Below are 15,470 nucleotides of genomic sequence, written 5' to 3'. Positions count from 1 at the left end.
TATTTAAAATACAAAATAACATAAATGAATATCTGCATAGAGGATCCATAATACAAGTAATACTGTATATATCTTATTATAGTGTATTATAGGAAATAGATATAAATAAATTTATATCAATTTTATTTTTATCATATCTATCATTTGCTATATATTACACCATATTGATATAAGTTTTTTAAAGCAGTTTAACATAAAGGGGGGTTTTGTTTTTTATTTGGCAAAAGCAGGGGTTTTAGTACAAAAATGATAGATACAAATAATATAAAGGTAGAAATCTAAGTATATAAACAGATCATAAATAGGTAAAGGCTAATATAAAATTAAAAATATAAGATAAAATAAGTTGTAGCAGTAGATATGGTACATAATTTAAAAAATAATTTCTTTTTATTATTTGAATAGGACACATATTATATATCATGATTAATATAATGCTTAAATATAAACTATAAATATAAATGGGAATATAGTCATGCAAGCTATAAATATAAAAATATTTCAGTATAGTTTAAAAGAATAGAGCTTTTTTGTATTTGTTTAGTTAGTATGGGAATTTTATTTTAAATAATTAAAATTACATTTCTATCATGCTTTTAACATAGAAATATACAATAAATATAGAAAGATATTTTTAAAACCACAAAATATAAATAAATATAAACAGTAGGAATAGACAGAATATATTTTATAAATTACATGCTACATCAATGTCCACTATAAATATGCATGTGAATATAAATACGAAAAATAGGACTATCAAATTGGTTTTAATAGGATTTTAAAGCAAGGCGGTTTGTTTGGTTCTGGTCGGGTAAGAGGCAGGTTTTTGGCATTTATTTCAGAGCAGTTTTTGTCTGGGGTCGCCCCTGTTCTTTTTTGCCGCCTTCGCTGCCCGCAGCCCCGAGGCGCGCTGCGCCCCCGTCTGGGGCGGGCGGCAGTGCTGCCGCCTTGTGGGCAGAGCGCGGTACTGCAGCCGTGCGCCGGCAGGCAGGCGAGAGGCCGCCATGCTGGGAGTGGCGTGTCGCGGGTGTCTCGGACTGGCTTGACCTTCTCACAATGGCGGCCAAAAAGGCGGAGAAAATAGCACACCCCGGTAAGTCTGCCCCCCTGTGTCCAAAGGGCGGTACTGCAGCCCCCGAGCCAGCGCCCTGCCTCTCGCCGCTGGGTGCCGGGGGCGGCGGAAGGACGCGGCTGCCGAGCGACGGAAGGGCGAGGGGAGGGAGCGAGCGGCATCGGAACAGGGCTGCAGCCCCCGGGCCCGCGCCCGCCCCGCTCCAGGCGCTGGGAGCGACCGCGGGCCGGACAATCCCGGCGGGGCGGCCCCGGGCAGGCGGCGCAGGAGGCGGAGCGGGGCCGTGGCTCTCGCCGCCGTCGCTGCCGCCAGCTTTGGAAGGTCGGGCCGGGCGCCCGTCCCGTCCCGCCGGCTCCCGGTCTCTGTAAACTCCTCTGTGGCTTCGCAGGTCCGTGCTGGAGAGTGGGAGAAAGGGCCCTGCTGGTTGCCGTGTCCTCGGTGGGCAGAGAGCTCTGACCTTGGCCGGATGGGCTGCTGAGTAATGGAACAATGGGGATGCGCTTTTATGTATTTAGTGACCTTTACAGATTTCTCCCCCTGCTTCAGGTGAGCGTGCATCATTGCAGGCTTGGGATTGGGTGAAATGCGCTGAGGAAACCGGCTCTGGGGAGAGAGGGAGGGAGGGAAATCCTCTCCTAACATTTTCCAGTTCTTCTGTCAAACTCATCACAGCAGGACGGCTGAAAGCGTAAGAAGATGTGGAGGGAAAGAGAGAATCTGACAGGAGCATCGAACGCACGAGTGCACGAATTTTGCTTTTGGCTTGGATTTAAACTCAGAAGTTGAAAGGAATTTAGGAATGAGAAGGGATATTTCAGAAGGAGAAGGAGTTGTTGTTACAGTCCTGGCAAAATCTCTTGTTCTAGCTAATAAAAGAAGTTAGTTTAAATAAAAAAATTTTAAAATGTGGAGGTTTTTTCCTTGACTATTATATTCATTGGTGGTATATGGTGTGTTGTTTTATTTCTTGGTATTATTAACTCTGTGTAAATTGTTTTTTGAGTGAAGCTAACTTTCTGGATGGGTTGGTTTGCATTTGAGGTAGGTTTCAATAGGTTTCTTTCATAGACTTCTCATAGGTATTACTGGGATTTTGGTATTGTTTACTGTATGTATAAACATACAGATTTGGTAGGGCCAGTTGGGCTGCTGGAGTTTTGGGTGTGAATTTATTAGATGGCTTTCGTAAAATACAGAATAATTATGTAAGTTAACAGCAAATGACCCAATTTATCTAGCTATGCTACCTAACCACAAAGTTTTATGTCTTACCAGTTTTCTGTTCTTCTGCTCCAAGTAGCTGTTGCAAAAAAGAAAGCACTGTTATTTTTGTGAAGAGTTTTCTTCTATAACAAGCCCTTTACTCCCCTTGAATCTGAGTCAGAGAGGCCAAACAGCTGCAGCTGTTCTGAGGGCTTTTACACCTGGGAGGATTTGCCCCCTCCCTTTTCCTGGGTGCCATGGGAACGAGAGGCGGGCACCATCGGGGGTATATTAACCCCAGCCTTGGCTGAGGGGCTTCATTCTCTCTCTGGGATGTGCTGGGGTAAGAGTTCTCCTCTCATTTCAGTGAAAAGGCTCTTTCAGCTCATCTCAGCTTGTTTCCAGCAGGTGTTTCTGGGCATCTAAAGCAGCAGAGGCTTGGAAGAGACTGTGAAGAAAACAGCATGGAATACAGGGAGTATGTAGGTTCACAATTTTGGGTTTTGTGTTTAGGGGTGTTAAAGCACCTTTGTAATTTCTGGTTTTGTTCTTGGTTTGTTTTTTATGGTTTTTAGGAGGAGCACGCCTTTCAGAGATTCCAGGTTGTGTCAAGCACAACTCTTTTTGCAGCAGATTCATCGTGTCTCAGGAGGGATCTGCCCAGTGTCAAGGATGATGTTTGAGACTGAGGCTTCAGGTGAGTGGAGGATTGTGAGTGGGAGAGGGAGGGTGAGCAGGTATCCAGTTAGGAGTTCTTGGGAGGGGGTTTGCAGGCAGCAGGGTGAGAAAGGGTGTTTATTTGTTTATTTGAGGCCCCCCCCCCCCAAGGCTTCTAGCAGAGGCATTCCCATGTCTTAGAGCACACAGAGTCATCCACTGCACTCACAGGAATGCCATTTAACTTTGCCTTTCTCTAACCCAGGTGCCAGCCCTAATAAAGGCCACAGCCTTGGAATCAGGATGAAGCTGGAGCCTGAGGGAGCCAGGCACACTCAGGAGAGGGCAAGTAGCTGACTGGCTGGGATTTGGCCCGCATAACTCTGGACTCATTCTTTGGTTTTGGTTTTCTTTATTGTAGCTGACCGAGAGGCTCACAGGCCATCACGAGGCTCTCTGAAGCAGACTCATTTCAGGTGCAACGTGGATTCCCATCACCGATCATCCAGAAGATAAGTTGGGAGGCACGGCCTGGAGATGGAGGTGTAGCAGATTTGGAGTTCTTGGGACAGATTTAAAAATTAGCGGAGGGAAAAGCAAACTTGTCCAAGGGCCTCTTAGGACAGCTAAAGGGAGAGGCTCTACTTTTGATGGCAGCTTTCAGGCGGGCAGTGCAGAACAGCTCTGGTTTGTGTCGTGGTTTCCGGTGTGCCGTGTTCCCTAGTGTGTCTTTGGGGTCCCTTTTGCCTTCTTCCCTCGAGGCCCTCACCACAAGCATGATGTGTGGTGTTTGATGTCCCCCTGTTTGTCACGTTCTGTGTCACAGGTGTCTGCACACGTATGGGTGCCGGAGCTGTTCTGCCCTGCCGCATGGCCAGCTGCAATGGGACAAGTCCTGGGGCCTTGCAGTTTGTGGGGTGTCACTGGACTCTAGATGATATTTCTAGATAGACACAAGACGTTTGGAGCTGTGAAGTCATCCTGCAGCCCTTTTACTTTTGTCCTGACTTTCAGATGAAGAGGATAAAATCCATGGCAAAATCCATCCATCCACCCATGCCGGGTGAGGAGGTTCCCCAGAGCAGGTCAGTCACTGTTTGTCTCTGCAGGGGGAGTTTAAAGTGTGACTCTGTTACAGCGCTGTTCTTCTTTTTAGGAAGTAAAGCTGGATATCAGCAGGCAAGGTGAGCAGTGAGTAGCTTACAGAGGCAGTTGTTATTGCTCAAGTCTCTCTGCTGCAACTCTAAGCATCTGTTTCTATTTCTGCACCAGGCATTCTTGGGAATGCTGCTGAGGTCATGCATTGATATTTGGTTTTCTTTAATATAGCTGGCTAAGAAACACCAGGAGATTGTTGAACAGCAGTGCCAGCAGGACCTTCCCAGATGTAGAGGCCACCATCTTTTGTACATGACATGGGCCTGCATCCTGAGATGTCTGAGAGATAAGTAGAGGGCTATGACCCACAGAGGGGTGAGAGTGGGGTGCTGGTTTGGGAATTACTGGGAGGGGTTTTTGAGTCCAGTTTGGTGGTGGGGGGTGTCCATGAAGTGGCCCCTTAGGCCCCATGAAAGCCAAGTCTCACCTTTGATCACAGTGCTGAGGTGTTCAGGGCAGAGCAGTCCCGGTGTGTCTGGTGTCACTTGTCTGCTGTGCATTATGTGTTGTTTGTGTATCTCCTGTCTTTTACCTTAGCACATTGAGGGGCCTGTCAGAAACCTTGGCATCATTGTTAGCATCTGTGATCTCTGCATTCCTTGGCCTGGCACCCAGGCAATAGATGTGATTCTGATACCTGTCTGAGCTCCCCAGTCCAAAGTTCTCTCTTCAGAAGCATCCAGTCAGATGTCTTGTCAGGTCTTGTTCTGAGCTGTACGGACAGCTATGCCTCACCTGGATCCATTATGGTGGATTAGGAGTTCTACTAGTATGAGGTTAGCTAGAGGATTCTGACTGTAGGATTCCTGGGCATTCATCTTTGCTGTTCTTGGGATGAATCATCCAGTTTAGCATCTTCTTCCTCCAGTGTTCTCTGAGCCTCATGAGCTCACCATCAGTCTCACCTTGGTCATCACCTTTTGACTTCTCTCTGTCCTTGTAGCCATTTTCCTTGCCTAGAGGTTTCTGTCTGTGTTGTGTCCCCATTGTCCTGTCTGTCCTGTGTCACGGGTGTCAGCACACATTTGTGCCGGGCCTGCTCTGCCCTGCCGCATAGCCTGGTGCGATAGGAGAGGGCCCGGGGACTTGGAATGTGTAATGTGGGGTGTAGTTGGACTCCAGATGGGATTTGTAGATGGGCACGGGATATCTGGAGCTCTTCAGTTATCATGCAACAGTGTGACTCTTGTCCTAACTTTTTTTCAGATTCAGATGAATTAAATCTGGGCCAGAGGGCCCCATCCCGTGTGAGGGGATTCTCCCGAGCAGGTGAGGCCCCATTTGTCTGTGCAGCAGAAGTGTACATGGTGACTCTGTTAGAGCTCTGTTCTTTTGTCGTTCTTTTTAGGAAGTCAATCTGGATACCAGCAGTCAAGGTGAGCCGTGGAGAGAAGTGGTTGTTATTGCTCAGCTCTCAAGGAGAAGAATTATTTCAGCAGATTGATCATGTCACAAGAGGTATCTGCCCACTGTCAGGGATGGTGTTTGAGATTGAGGCTTCAGGTGAGTTGAGGATTGTGAGTGGGAGAGGGAGGGTGAGCAGGTATCCAGTTAGGAGTTCTTGGGAGGGGGTTTGAAGGCAGCAGGGTGAGAAAGGGTGTTTATTTGTTTGAGCCCCCCCCCCCCCCCACAAGGCTTCTAGCAGAGGCATTCCCATGTCTTACAGTACACAGAGCCATCCACTGCACTCACAGGAATGCCATTTAACTTTGCCTTTCTCTAACCCAGGTGCCAGCCCTAATAAAGGCCACAGCCTTGGAATCAGGATGAAGCTGGAGCCTGAGGGAGCCAGGCACACTCAGGAGAGGGCAAGTAGCTGACTGGCTGGGATTTGGCCTGCATAACTCTGGACTCATTCTTTGGTTTTGGTTTTCTTTATTGTAGCTGACCCAGAGGCTCACAGGCGATCACGAGGCTCTCTGAAGCAGACTCATTTCAGGTGCAACGTGGATTCCCGTCACCGATCATCCAAAAGATAAGTTGGGAGCCACGGCCTGGAGATGGGGGCGTAGCAGATTTGGAGTTCTTGGGACAGATTTAAAAATTAGCGGAGGGAAAAGCAAACTTGTCCAAGGGCCTCTTAGGACAGCTAAAGGGAGAGGCTCTACTTTTGATGGCAGCTTTCAGGCGGGCAGTGCAGAACAGCTCTGGTTTGTGTCGTGGTTTCCAGTGTGCCGTGTTCCCTAGTGTGTCTTTGGGGTCCCTTTTGCCTTCTTCCCTCGAGGCCCTCACCACAAGCATGATGTGTGGTGTTTGATGTCCCCCTGTTTGTCACGTTCTGTGTCACAGGTGTCTGCACACATATGGGTGCCGGAGCTGTTCTGCCCTGCCGCATGGCCAGCTGCAATGGGACAAGCCCTGGGGAGTGTAAATTTGTAATGGGGGCTGTACTTGGGCTCTAGATGCTATTCCTAGATGGACCTAAGGTGTTTGCAGCTTGTGAGTTATCCTGGTGGTGTTTGACACATGTTCTAACTTTCTTTCAGGTGCAGATGCATTGCATCCATGGCAGAGGGTCAGAGTTAGCAGGTGCCGGGCCTTCCTAGGAGCAGGGTGAGTAGCAGACTGGTGGGGTTTTGGCCGATGGGGTGCCAAGATCAGGCACTGATGTTTGGTTCTCTTTAATCTAGCTGTCTGAGAGACACCAGCCCGGTGACAGCAGGACCTTCCCAGCTGACGAGGTGGCCTTTCTTTGCACCTGGCACGGACCGGCATCCCCAGATGTCTGAGAGATAAGTAGAGGGCTATGACCCACAGAGGGGATGAAGGCAGGGTGCTGGTTTGGGACTTACTGGGAGGGGTTTTTGAGTCCAATTTGGAGGTGGGGGGTGTCCATGAAGTGGCCCCTTAGGCCCCATGAAAGCCAAGTCTCACCTTTGATCACAGTGCTGAGGTGTTCAGGGCAGAGCAGTCCCGGTGTGTCTGGTGTCACTTGTCTGCTGTGCATTATGTGTTGTTTGTGTATCTCCTGTCTTTTACCTTAGCACATTGAGGGGCCTGTCAGAAACCTTGGCATCATTGTTAGCATCTGTGATCTCTGCATTCCTTGGCCTGGCACCCAGGCCATAGAACTTTTGACTCGGGAGCTCAGACAGGCATCAGACTCTCTTCTCTCTTTGGAAGCATCCAGTCAGATGTCTTGTCAGGTCTTGTTCTGAGCTGTACAGACAGCTGTGCCCCACCTGCATCCATTATGGTGGATTAGGGCTTGAAAGAATGTGAGGGCAGGCAGAGGATTCTGACCATAGGATTCCTAGGCATCCATCTTTACTGTTCTTGGAATCAATCATTCAGTTAGCATCTTCTTCCTGCAGTGTTCTCTGCGCCTCCTCAGCTCACCGTCAGTTTGAACTCAGTCATCTCCTTTTGCGTTTTCTCAGTCCTTGCAGCCATTTTCCTTGCCAAGAGATTTCTGTTCCTGTTGTGTCCCCGTTGTGTGTCCTGTCCTGTCTGTCCTGTGTCATGGGTGTCAGCACACATTTGTGCCGGGGCTGCTCTGCCCTGCCGCATAGCCTGGTGCGATAGGAGAGGGCCCGGGGACTTGGAATGTGTAATGTGGGGTGTAGTTGGACTCTAGGTGGGATTTGTAGATGGACACAGGACATCTGGAGCTCTTAAGTTGTCCTGCAACAGTGTGACTCTTGTCCTAACGTTTTTTTCAGATTCAGATGAATTAAATCTGGGCCAGAGGGCCCCATCCCGGGTGAGGGGATTCCCCCGAGCAGGTGAGGCCCCATTTGTCTGTGCAGCAGAAGTGTACATGGTAACTCTGTTAGAGCTCTGTTCTTTGTCTTTCTTTTTAGGAAGTCAATCTGGAAAGCAGCAGTCAAGGTGAGCCGTGGAGAGAAGTGGTTGTTATTGCTCAGCTCTGAAGCACATCAATTTTTCAGCAGCTTGGTCTTGTCACAAGAGGGATCTGCCCAGTGTCAAGGATGATGTTTGAGATTGAGGCTTCAGGTTAGTTGAGGATTGTGAGTGGGAGAGGGAGGGTGAGCAGGTATCCAGTTAGGAGTTCTTGGGAGGGGGTTTGCAGGCAGCAGGGTGAGAAAGGGTGTTTATTTGTTTATTTGAGCCCCCCCCCCCCCCCCCAAGGCTTCTAGCAGAGGCATTCCTATGTCTTAGAGCACACAGAGTCATCCACTGCACTCACAGGAATGCCATTTAACTTTGCCTTTCTCTAAGCCAAGTGCCAGCCCTAATAAAGGCCACAGCCTTGGAATCAGGATGAAGCTGGAGCCTGAGGGAGCCAGGCACACTCAGGAGAGGGCAAGTAGGAATGCTGTGCCCCAAGCAGGGGTGCTTTGGTTTCTGCTGAGCAGGGCTTGCCCTATTCAAGGACTTTGCAGTGTCCCTTGGTACACCAGTGCAATGGTTTCTGCTGGGAAGGAAAGGATGAGCGTTGTAGACAGAGGCAACTAATGCACCTTAAACACCTTTGCTGTGTCTCTGTCCTTGTTTGAGAGGTGACCATCCACACCCTGCAAGGGGACGAGATTATTTCAATTTTATTTCTACTACAGGTTTTTTTGATCCATTAATGTATTTAAAACCACTTTTTTTATCGTGCCCTGCCGTACTGTCTGTTGCTGTCTCAACAATGGATGTATCTGTGAGAGGACATCACTCTCCTGGGCAGTGAGTGCTAGAGGACAAAGCCCTTAGTTTAGCATTGTTGGGACCAAACAAGGCAAGGAGTCATGGGTTTTCTTATTTTACTTCTTCCCCCATTTGTCATCCAGACTTCAAAATGAAGACCTGTAAATGCCTAGCTCTGTCTTGTGTTTAATGTGTTTTTATTTGTATTTATGTAACCGCAAAAAGCAGTGAAAGAAGAAATGTGACTGGATCTCACTATTACTGTGTGAGGGCTTATTTTAAAGGCTGGTGTATTTATGTTCTCTTTTTCCACTCCAAGCTTGACTTTTCCCCTCGTTTTTCCAGGTCTGCTGCATTGGGTGTCCCAAGGAGGGCTGGGTTCCTCAGCAGGGGTCTTAGGAGTTGGCGCTGATCCTGCTTTTTCTGAGGGTGTATCAAAGTGTGCTAGCAGAATGATAGTTTTCTGCACTGGAAAGCTTTCCCTCAATGCCATCAGTGCACGTACGTGTTTGAATTGTGGAACCAGACGGACTAAGGAAAGCCAAGGCCTGTAGCGGATTTCTGTTTGCTCTGTCTGTGAGAAGCGGGCTGTGTGCTGGACAGGGAGAGGCGCTGTTGGAGTGGCATCGGCGCCAGGTGTGAGTGTGAGGATGATGAGGGGCTCGGAGCAGCCCAGGTGTGAGTGTGAGGATGATGAGGGGCTCGGAGCAGCCCAGGTGTGAGTGTGAGGATGATGAGGGGCTCAGAGCAGCCCAGGTGTGAGTGTGAGGATGATGAGGGGCTCGGAGCAGCCCAGGTGTGAGTGTGAGGATGATGAGGGGCTCGGAGCAGCCCAGGTGTGAGCTGTGAGGATGATGAGGGGCTCGGAGCAGCCCAGGTGTGAGCTGTGAGGATGATGAGGGGGTGGCTCTTGCCGGGGCGGTTTTAACGGGGGGAGAGTTTGCCTCTGTACATTTTTGCACGGAGCTGCTGAGTGGAGGGCTTTATGGGGCGCTCCCGGCGCTGTCTCACGGAAGGACTGCGAGAGCTTCTCCCAGGGTCGGCGGGAGCACCCGGATTCGCGCTTGGATACGTCCAAGCATCGCTTAAAGGAGGTGCCGAGGGACGAATCTTTGTGCCGGGGAGCAGCAGCCGAACAGGTGAGCCCGTGTGGGTTTGGAGCGGGGAATTTTGTCCTTCCCCTTTGCAATTTCATCTTGCCAGTCCCTCCCTGGTTCCTCAGGAACAAAAATAGAGTTTATGAGGACGAAAGGAATTCAATTTGAGGGAAACAAGTTCTCTTCCATTACTGGCTGTGTTTGAACTGGTAGGGGAGTCACCCTTTACCGGTGGTTTTAAGGGTATTGCTTGAAGGAAAACCAGAGTTTTCCAGGCTGTTAGGGGAATCCTGTGATCTATTTTAAGGGGAAAAGTATTGTTGTGGTGTTATGGAATTGATTTGAGAGTAGCCCCCCAATTTTTCATCACCCTAGGGTTGAAATGGAGGGGGCAGCCGTGGTGTCCCTCCTTTTCAAGGGTTTGAATGGAGGTGGAAATGGCCCTTTGCCATCAGTCGAAGGCTTTCATTTGAGGAGCGCCCCTTCTTTTGTGCTCTCGTAGGGGACGAACGTGAAGGGGAGAGGACACTTCTTTGCCCTTGTTGAAGGGAGGCGAGCCCCGCCTGCGGCGTCAGTTTCGGGGTTCGGTTGCGGGAAGCTGCAGCTGTGGCAGCGTTTGCAGGGCTGCAATGGGGCCGTGCCGCTGCATGGGAGGGCGCTTGTGGTGGCCGCGGCCCGGGCCGGAACGTTGCCGCTCGGGAGCGGCGCTGGCACGGCCCGGGGAGCTGCCGGGGCGCACGGGGGATTTGGCGCGGCCGGGCCGGCCAAGGGCGGCGGTGGCGGAGCCGCGCCGGTGCGAGCCGAGGGGACCCGCGCCGGGCCGGCCAAGGGCGGCAGAGGCGGCGTGGGCGCTGCTGCGGCGGCCCGGGCGGTGCCGGCCGCTCCGTCCGCTCCGGGCGCGGGGCTCGGGCGCCGCCGCCACCCCCGGGCCCGGTGCCGGCCCCGCCGGGCAGGGGCAGCGGGCGCGGCTCTCCGGGCCGGCGCCGGCCCCGCGTGCCGGAGGAGCCGCCGGAGGAGCCGGTCTCCTGGCGGGAGCCGCGCTCCGTCCGGGGCCGGCAGCGAGCGCGGGCTTCGGCTGCTCGCAGTGCTGGGGCGGTGCCGCGGTTCGGAGGCGCTTTTTCGGCATTGATTGCATCGCTGTGTTCGGTTTGCAGCGGGGGTACGCTAAGGGCTACGGTGTTCTTCCTGACTGCTGCGGTTCTCGGTGCCGGTGGGGATGATAAAGGTTCGTTTCGGATTGGGTTTCGGAGTCGGATATGGTTTTTTTTCCGGGGTATTATGTTTAGAAAGGCGCGCAATGGTTTTTACGGGTCGTAGCGCGAAGCAGCGGTTCGGATTTTAATTCTGTTGAGGTGGCTTTTATTGGCGTGAGCGGGTAGTGTTTGTTTCGGTGGGCTTTTGAGGTAGCGTCGTGTCGTTCATAGCAGCGGGTTTTTAATCTCGCGAATTGCATGTGTGTTTATCGTCTTCCAGGGCTTTTATTTATTTGGTTGGTTTGATTGTAGTGTATGTTTTATGGTTGCGGGTAATTTGGGAGACATTGTTTATGGTTACGTTTGTCTTTAGTCTTTGTGTTTGTTTCTAGGTGTTATTTTTATTTTGATAGCTTGAGACACTATGGGTTTATTCAGTTAGGTATAAATTTTTTGTTGAAAATGAAAGTTTATTCGGTTTTGGGGCTTTTTTTGTTGTTGTTCTTTGTTTTTGATTGTTTTTTTGTTGTTGTTCTTTCATGTATTTGATTGTTGTTCATCGGTTTCATTTTTGGGAATATGGGTATATATATGGTGGATCTTTTCAAGTAGTATTGAGTAGTTGTTTTCTTAGTTTTTAGTCCTTGAGATTTTTTCTATTTCGTTAAGTAGTTTGGTTGTTATTTTTACAGAGGATTGGTTATTCTTTGAGTTAGTGTAGAGGTAGAATTTTGTTTATTTTTTTTAGTAACCTTCAGAGTCAGTGGCACTGTTTGGAGTTTAGTAGGTTGGTTTGATTTCTTTTTTTAGTAGTTGTTGTAATTTGCTGTGCGTGTTTCTATAGGGTTTTCTTTTATCTTGGTTCCATTTTTCTGATGTGATGAGAATTTGTTATTGAAAAGAGTGTTTTTTGGTTTTTTGGCTGGCAGATTTTTGGCTGTTGGAGGTATCTTGATGTTTTTCGAAGATATTGGTGGGGATTCAATGCTCTTTGTATTGTAATTTTATTTAGGAATTGGATTTCTAATGTACAATTATAACTATAACTATATTTAAACAAAACAGATGTGTGGAAATGGGAATAAACCACTCTTGTTTTTACATATTTGGTCTTTTTTTAAAATTTTACTTGTAACATAAGTTATTATATATTACATATCTATAAATATACACAATACTCTAATTAAAAAGATAATATCTTATTGTAAGTAGAGAATATAAATATAGACACAACCCAACTCAAATATAAATATAGAAATGTGTTGCAAATATATGCAGGTATATATAAAATTTTAAAATAATTGTAAATATAAAATAACATCAATTGATACTATGCATAATACAAGTAATACTGTATATATCTTATTTAGCATATTATAGGAAATAGATATAAAAGAGATATATCAATTGATGTACTATACTTATAAAACAAATTATGTATATGATAATTATAAATATAGAAGTATTTTTCAAGTAGTTGAAAATAAAGGATGGTTTTGTTTTTCATTTGGCAAAAGCAGGGGTTTTAGTATAAAAATTATAAATACAAATAATATAAAGGTAGAAGTCTAAGTATATAAATATATCATAAATAGCTAAAGATTAATATAAAAATTAAAAATAAAGGAAAAAACAAGGTTTAGCAGTAGATATGATACGTAATTTAAAAATAATTTATCTCTATTATTTGAACAGGATACAGATTATATATATTTTAAATATAATGCATCAATATAAACTAGAAATGTAAATGTGTATACAGTCATGCAAGCTGTAAATATAAAAATATTTCAGTATAGTTTAAAAGAAGGGTTTTCTGGTATTTATTTAGTTAGAATTGGATTATTTTTAAAATAATAAAAGTATTAGAGAAATGTAATTTTAAACTATAGAAGAACTACATAAGAACTATACAATTAATAGAGAAAGATATTTATAAAAACACAGAGAAATACATATAAACAATAGGAATAGACAGAATATATTATATAAATTACATGCTACATCAATATTCACTATAAATATGAGTGTGACTATAAATATGAAAAATAGAAATAAAACTTTTATTTAAACATGGCTTTAAATCAAGGGGGCTTGTTTGGCTCGTGCTGGATAAGAGGCAGGTTTTTGGCATTTATTTCAGAGCAGTTTTTGTCTGGGGTCGCCCCTGTTCTTTTTTGCCGCCTTCGCTGCCCGCAGCCCCGAGGCGCGCTGCGCCCCCGGCTGGGGCGGGCGGCAGTGCTGCCACCTTGTGGGCAGAGCGCGGTACTGCAGCCGTGCGCCGGCAGGCAGGCGAGAGGCCGCCATGTTGGGGGTGGCGTGTCGCGGGTGTCTCGGACTGGCTTGACCTTCTCAAAATGGCGGCCAAAAAGGCGGAGAAAATAGCACACCCCGGTGAGTCTGCCCCCCCTGTGGCCACAGAGCGGTACTGCACCCCCCGAGCCAGCGCCCTGCCTCTCGCCGCTGGGTGCCGGGGGCGGCGGAAGGACGCGGCTGCCGAGCGACGGAAGGGCGAGGGGCGGGAGCGAGCGGCATCGGAACAGGCCTGCAGCCCCCGGGACCGCGCCCGCCCCGCTCCAGGCGCTGGGAGCGACCGCGGGCCGGACAATCCCGGCGGGGCGGCCCCGGGCAGGCGGCGCAGGAGGCGGAGCGGGGCCGTGGCTCTCGCCGCCGTCGCTGCCGCCAGCTTTGGAAGGTCGGGCCGGGCGCCCGTCCCGTCCCGCCGGCTCCCGGTCTCTGTAAACTCCTCTGTGGCTTCGCAGGTCCGTGCTGGAGAGTGGGAGAAAGGGCCCTGCTGGTTGCCGTGTCCTCGGTGGGCAGCGAGCTCTGACCTTGGCCGGATGGGCTGCTGAGTAATGGAACAATGGGGATGCGCTTTTATGTATTTAGTGACCTTTACAGATTTCTCCCCCTGCTTCAGGTGAGCGTGCATCATTGCAGGCTTGGGATTGGGTGAAATGCGCTGAGGAAACCGGCTCTGGGGAGGGAAATCCTCTGTTAACATGTGCCTGTTCTTCTGTCAGACTCATCACAGCAGGACAGCGTGAAGACTGAAAGTGTAAGAAGATGTGAAGGGAAAGAGAGAATCTGACAGGAGCATCGAACGCACGAGTGCACGAATTTTGCTTTTGGCTTGGATTTAAACTCAGAAGTTGTAAGGAATTTGGGAAGGAGAAGGGACATTTCAGAAGGAGAAGGAGTTGTTGTTACAGTCCTGGCAAAATCTTTTGTTCAAGCTGATAAAAGAAGTTAGTTTAAATTTAAAAAAATTTAAAATGTGGGGTTTTTTTCCTTCACTATTATATTCATTGGTGGTATATGGTGTGTTATTTCTTGGTATTATTAACTCTGTGTAAATTGTTTTTTGAGTGAAGCTAACTTTCTGGATGGGTTTTCAGGTAGGAATGGATGGTATTTCAGGTAGGATTAATTTCAATAGGTTTCTTTCATAGACTTCTCATAGGTATTACTGGGATTTTGGTATTGTTTACTGTATGTATAAACATACAGATTTGGTAGGGCCAGCTGGGCTGCTGGAGTTTTGGGTGTGAATTTATTAGATGGCTTTGGTTAAATACAGAATAATTATGTAAGTTAACAGCAAATGACCCAATTTATCCAGCTATGCTGCCTAACCACAAAGTTTTATGTCTTACCAGTTTTCTGTTCTTCTGCTCCAAGTAGCTGTTGCAAAAAAGAAAGCACTGTTATTTTTGTGAAGAGTTTTCTTCTATAACAAGCCCTTTACTCCCCTTGAATCTGAGTCAGAGAGGCCAAACAGCTGCAGCTGTTCTGAGGGCTTTTACACCTGGGAGGATTTGCCCCCTCCCTTTTCCTGGGTGCCATGGGAACGAGAGGCGGGCACCATCGGGGGTATATTAACCCCAGCCTTGGCTGAGGGGCTTCATTCCCTCTCTGGGACGTGCTGGGGTAGGAGTTCTCCTCTCATTTCAGTGAAGAGGCTCTTTCAGCTCATCTCAGCTTGTTTCCAGCAGGTGTTTCTGGGCATCTAAAGCAGCAGAGGCTTGGAAGAGACTGTGAAGAAAACAGCATGGAATACAGGGAGTATGTAGGTTCACAATTTTGGGTTTTGTGTTTAGGGGTGTTAAAGCACCTTTGTAATTTCTGGTTTTGTTCTTGGTTTGTTTTTTATGGTTTTCAGGAGGAGCACACCTTTCAGAAATTCCAGGTTGTGTCAAGCACAACTCTTTTTGCAGCAGATTCATCGTGTCTCAGGAGGGATCTGCCCAGTGTCAAGGATGATTTTTGAGACTGAGGCTTCAGGTGAGTGGAGGATTGTGAGTGGGAGAGGGAGGGTGAGCAGGTATCCAGTTAGGAGTTCTTGGGAGGAGGTTTGCAGGCAGCAGGGTGAGAAAGGGTGTTTATTTGTTTATTTGAGGCCCCCCCCCCCAAGGCTTCTAGCAGAGGCATTCCCATGTCTTAGAGCACACAGAGTCATCCAGTGCACTCACAGGAATGCCATTTAACTTT

The 15,470-nt window shown here is 47.9% G+C and overlaps 3 long non-coding RNA genes across 7 annotated transcripts in view; all 3 read left to right on the top strand.

Moving 5' to 3' along the window:
- The first annotated feature begins 1,127 nt into the window (after nucleotides 1–1,127).
- Nucleotides 1,128–3,436, top strand: LOC141730771 (uncharacterized). Its single transcript, XR_012582428.1, has 3 exons — nucleotides 1,128–1,621; nucleotides 1,748–2,756; nucleotides 2,854–3,436. It is a non-coding gene; the product is annotated as an uncharacterized LOC141730771 (long non-coding RNA).
- A 2,590-nt stretch (nucleotides 3,437–6,026) lies between these two features.
- LOC141730720 (uncharacterized) overlaps nucleotides 6,027–15,470 on the top strand; it is a 30,336-nt gene continuing 20,892 nt past the window's right edge. For all 4 annotated transcript variants that reach the window (XR_012582352.1, XR_012582351.1, XR_012582353.1 and 1 more), the window contains exons 1-3: nucleotides 6,027–6,646; nucleotides 6,724–7,818; nucleotides 7,897–8,050. This is a non-coding gene — a long non-coding RNA (uncharacterized LOC141730720). The remainder of the gene's footprint in view (nucleotides 6,647–6,723; nucleotides 7,819–7,896; nucleotides 8,051–15,470) is intronic.
- LOC141730721 (uncharacterized) lies at nucleotides 10,884–15,451 on the top strand. 2 transcript variants are annotated; one of them, XR_012582355.1, is made up of 3 exons: nucleotides 10,884–13,899; nucleotides 14,003–15,044; nucleotides 15,142–15,451. It is a non-coding gene; the product is annotated as an uncharacterized LOC141730721 (long non-coding RNA). The 2 variants fall into 2 exon arrangements; XR_012582354.1 differs by having other exon boundaries at nucleotides 14,003–15,048.

This window comes from Zonotrichia albicollis, chromosome 13 (assembly GCF_047830755.1).
Source record: "Zonotrichia albicollis isolate bZonAlb1 chromosome 13, bZonAlb1.hap1, whole genome shotgun sequence".
NCBI classification, from domain to species: Eukaryota; Metazoa; Chordata; class Aves; order Passeriformes; family Passerellidae; genus Zonotrichia; species Zonotrichia albicollis.
Note: the sequence above shows the minus strand (reverse complement) of the source record. Positions and strands in the feature narration are given on the sequence as shown.